Source organism: Oncorhynchus nerka, linkage group LG15 (assembly GCF_034236695.1).
Source record: "Oncorhynchus nerka isolate Pitt River linkage group LG15, Oner_Uvic_2.0, whole genome shotgun sequence".
Classification (NCBI taxonomy): domain Eukaryota; kingdom Metazoa; phylum Chordata; class Actinopteri; order Salmoniformes; family Salmonidae; genus Oncorhynchus; species Oncorhynchus nerka.
Window position 1 is genome coordinate 104,143,897 of NC_088410.1, and position 4,804 is coordinate 104,148,700.

A 4,804-nucleotide genomic window follows, 5' to 3' on the forward strand; every position below is an offset into this window, starting at 1 on the left:
ATTGTTTCAGAAATATAATACTCTCAGAAGAACTTTTGAATCCAATGTAGCCTTTAATACAAGTTATTAAAAAGCCGTGCTGGTCCGCGGAATAGCCGCCGCTTCTTAGCACTGGTTCTGCTTTTATACACACATAGTATTTGTGTACATCACATATGTAAATAAAGTAACTCCCCCTTAGTATATGCTTTTGGTTACAACGATGGCAGAACTCTTTCCATGTTCTAAAAATAATGTATATACTGCACGCCTATGTTTTACGTGTTAGTCATCAGTTATCTTGCCTACATCTTTCTTCCTGTACCCTGCTGACCACAGCACGTTCAGCTGTCATGAATGCACGTTTGGTCTTGGTTAATGTATTCCTACAAAAATAGAGCATGGTCTGGGTGTCATATGGCCTGGATATCATCTTCTCTTAATGTGCATGTCCTTGCTACTTCAGCCTAGCAGCCAAACCTATCTACATGCAATGCTGAGCTTTCGTCAATGGTTTGCTCCAACATCTACTGCTGTCTGTAGCAGTCTGTAGCTATCTACTGCTGTCTGTAGCAGTCTGTAGCTATCTACTGCTGTCTGTAGCAGTCTGTAGCTGTCTACTGCTGTCTGTAGCAGTATGTAGCCGTCTGTAGTTGTCTGTAGCTGTCTGTAGCTGTCTGTAGCAGTCTGTAGCTGTCTACTGCTGTCTGTAGCAGTATGTAGCAGTCTGTAGCTATCTACTGCTGTCTGTAGCAGTCTGTAGCTGTCTACTGCTGTCTGTAGCAGTATGTAGCAGTCTGTAGTTGTCTGTAGCTGTCTGTAGCAGTCTGTAGCTGTCTACTGCTGTCTGTAGCAGTCTGTAGCTGTCTGTTGCAGTCTGTAGCAGTCTGTAGCTGTCTGTAGCAGTCTGCAGCTCTCTGTAGCAGTCTGTAGCTGTCTGTTGCAGTCTGCAGCTCTCTGTAGCAGTCTGTAGCTGTCTGTTGCAGTCTGTAGCAGTCTGTAGCTGTCTACTGCTGTCTGTAGCTGTCTGTAGCTGTCTGTAGCTGTCTGCAGCAGTCTGTAGCAGTCTGTAGCAGTCTGTAGCTGTCTGCAGCTGTCTACCGCTGTCTGTAGCAGTCTGTAGCTGTCTACTGCTGTCTGTAGAAGTCTGTAGCAGTCTGTAGCTGTCTGTAGCTGTCTGTAGCTGTCTGTAGCTGTCTACTGCTGTCTGTAGCTGTCTGTAGCTGTCTACTGCTGTCTGTAGCAGTCTGTAGCTATCTACTGCTGTCTGCAGCTGTCTACTGCTGTCTGTAGAAGTCTGTAGCAGTCTGTAGCTGTCTGTAGCAGTCTGTAGCAGTCTGTAGCTGTCTACTGCTGTCTGTAGCAGTCTGTAGCTATCTACTGCTGCCTGCAGCTGTCTACTGCTGTCTGTAGAAGTCTGTAGCAGTCTGTAGCTGTCTGTAGCAGTCTGTAGCTGTCTGTAGCTGTCTACTGCTGTCTGTAGCAGTCTGTAGCTATCTACTGCTGCCTGCAGCTGTCTACTGCTGTCTGTAGAAGTCTGTAGCAGTCTGTAGCTGTCTGTAGCAGTCTGTAGCTGTCTGTAGCTGTCTACTGCTGTCTGTAGCAGTCTGTAGCTATCTACTGCTGTCTGCAGCTGTCTACTGCAGTCTGTAGCTGTCTGTAGCTGTCTGTAGCAGTCTACTGCTGTCTGTAGCAGTCTGTAGCAGTCTACTGCTGTCTGTAGCAGTCTGTAGCTGTCTACTGCTGTCTGTAGCAGTCTGTAGCTATCTACTGCTGTCTGCAGCTGTCTACTGCAGTCTGTAGCTGTCTGTAGCTGTCTGTAGCAGTCTAGCTGTCTGCAACTGTCTACTGCAGTCTGTAGTTATCTACTGCTGTCTGCAGCTGTCTACTGCAGTCTGTAGCTGTCTGTAGCTGTCTGTAGCTGTCTGTAGCAGTCTAGCTGTCTGCAACTGTCTGTAGCAGTCTGTAGCTGTCTACTGCTGTCTGTAGCAGTCTGTAGCAGTCTGTACCTGTCTACTGCTGTCTGTAGCAGTCTGTAGCTGTCTACTGCTGTCTGTAGCAGTTCGTAGCTATCTACTGCTGTTTGCAGCTGTCTACTACAGTCTATAGCTGTCTGTAGAAGTCTGTAGCATTCTGTACCATTCTGTAGCAGTCTACAGCAGTCTGTAGCAGGTGGTAGCTGTCTGTAGCAGTCTGTAGCATTCTGTAGCAGTCTACAGCAGTCTACAGCAGTCCGTAGCAGTCTGTAGCTGTCTACTGCTGTCTGTAGCAGTTCGTAGCTATCTACTGCTGTTTGCAGCTGTCTACTACAGTCTCTAGCTGTCTGTAGCTGTCTGTAGAAGTCTGTAGCATTCTGTACCATTCTGTAGCAGTCTACAGCAGTCTGTAGCAGGTGGTAGCTGTCTGTAGCAGTCTGTAGCATTCTGTAGCAGTCTACAGCAGTCTACAGCAATCCGTAGCAGTCTGTAGCAGTCTGTAGCAGTCTGTAGCTGCCTGTAGCATTCAGTAGCAGGTGGTAGCTGTCTGTAGCTGTCTGCAGCAGTCTGTAGATGTCTGTAGCTGTCTGTAGCTGTCTGCAGCTGTCTGTAGCAGTCTGTAGCTGTCTGTAGTAGTCTGTAGCAGTCTGTAGCAGTAGTTGTCTGTGAACCTACGTGTTGAGACAGGAGATGGCTGATAATATCAGTATAGCCAAGGCCATAGGGCTCTTTCAAACTAATATGAAATACAATACTAATCATACTATCTCTATTGTCTTATTTATATTTTTCTAATGTCTTATTAAACTGTCTCTAATGTCTAATCATACTGTCCCTAATGTTTTATTAAACTGTCTCTAATGTCTAATCATACTGTCTCTAATGTTTTATTAAACTGTCTCTAATGTCTAATCATACTGTCTCTAATGTCTAATCATACTGTCTCTAATGTTTTATTAAACTGTCTCTAATGTCTAATCATACTGTCTCTAATGTCTAATCATACTGTCTCTAATGTCTAATCATACTGTCTCTAATGTTTTATTAAACTGTCTCTAATGTTTCTCTAATGTCTTATTAAACTGTCTCTAATGTCTAATCATACTGTCTCTAATGTCTAATCATACTGTCTCTAATGTCTAATCATACTGTCTCTAATGTCTAATCATACTGTCTCTAATGTCTAATCATACTGTCTCTAATGTCTAATCATACTGTCTCTAATGTCTCTAATGTCTAATCATATTGTCTCTAATGTCTCTAATGTCTAATCATACTGTCTCTAATGTCTCTAATGTCTAATCATACTGTCTCTAATGTCTAATCATACTGTCTCTAATGTCTAATCATACTGTCTCTAATGTCTAATCATACTGTCTCTAATGTCTAATCATACTGTCTCTAATGTCTAATCATACTGTCTCTAATGTCTCTAATGTCTAATCATATTGTCTCTAATGTCTCTAATGTCTAATCATACTGTCTCTAATGTCTAATCATACTGTCTCTAATGTCTCTAATGTCTAATCATATTGTCTCTAATGTCTCTAATGTCTAATCATACTGTCTCTAATGTCTAATCATACTGTCTCTAATGTCTAATCATACTGTCTCTAATGTCTAATCATACTGTCTCTAATATCTAATCATACTGTCTCTAATGTCTAATCATACTGTCTCTAATGTCTCTAATGTCTAATCATACTGTCTCTAATGTCTAATCATACTGTCTCTAATGTCTAATCATACTGTCTCTAATGTCTAATCATACTGTCTCTAATATCTAATCATACTGTCTCTAATGTCTAATCATACTGTCTCTAATGTCTAATCATACTGTCTCTAATGTCTGATCATACTGTCTCTAATGTCTAATCATATTGTCTCTAATGTCTAATCATACTGTCTCTAATGTTTTATTAAACTGTCTCTGTCTAATCATACTGTCTCTAATGTTTTATTAAACTGTCTCTAATGTCTAATCATACTGTCTCTAATGTCTAATCATACTGTCTCTAATGTCTAATCATACTGTCTCTAATGTCTAATCATACTGTCTCTAATGTCTAATCATACTGTCTCTAATGTTTTATTAAACTGTCTCTGTCTAATCATACTGTCTCTAATGTTTTATTAAACTGTCTCTGTCTAATCATACTGTCTCTAATGTTTTATTAAACTGTCTCCAATGTCTAATCATACTGTCTCTAATGTCTAATCATACTGTCTCTAATGTCTAATCATACTGTCTCTAATGTCTAATCATACTGTCTCTAATGTCTAATCATACTGTCTCTAATGTCTCTAATGTCTAATCATACTGTCTCTAATGTCTAATTATACTGTCTCTAATGTTTTATTAAACTGTCTCTAATGTCTAATCATACTGTCTCTAATATCTAATCATACTGTCTCTAATGTCTAATCATACTGTCTCTAATGTCTAATCATACTGTCTCTAATATCTAATCATACTGTCTCTAATATCTAATCATACTGTCTCTAATGTTTTATTAAACTGTCTCTGTCTAATCATACTGTCTCTAATGTTTTATTAAACTGTCTCTGTCTAATCATACTGTCTCTAATGTTTTATTAAACTGTCTCTGTCTAATCATACTGTCTCTAATGTTTTATTAAACTGTCTCCAATGTCTAATCATACTGTCTCTAATGTCTAATCATACTGTCTCTAATGTCTAATCATACTGTCTCTAATGTCTAATCATACTGTCTCTAATGTCTCTAATGTCTAATCATACTGTCTCTAATGTCTAATTATACTGTCTCTGTCTCTAATGTCTAATCATACTGTCTCTAATGTCTAATCATACTGTCTCTAATGTCTTA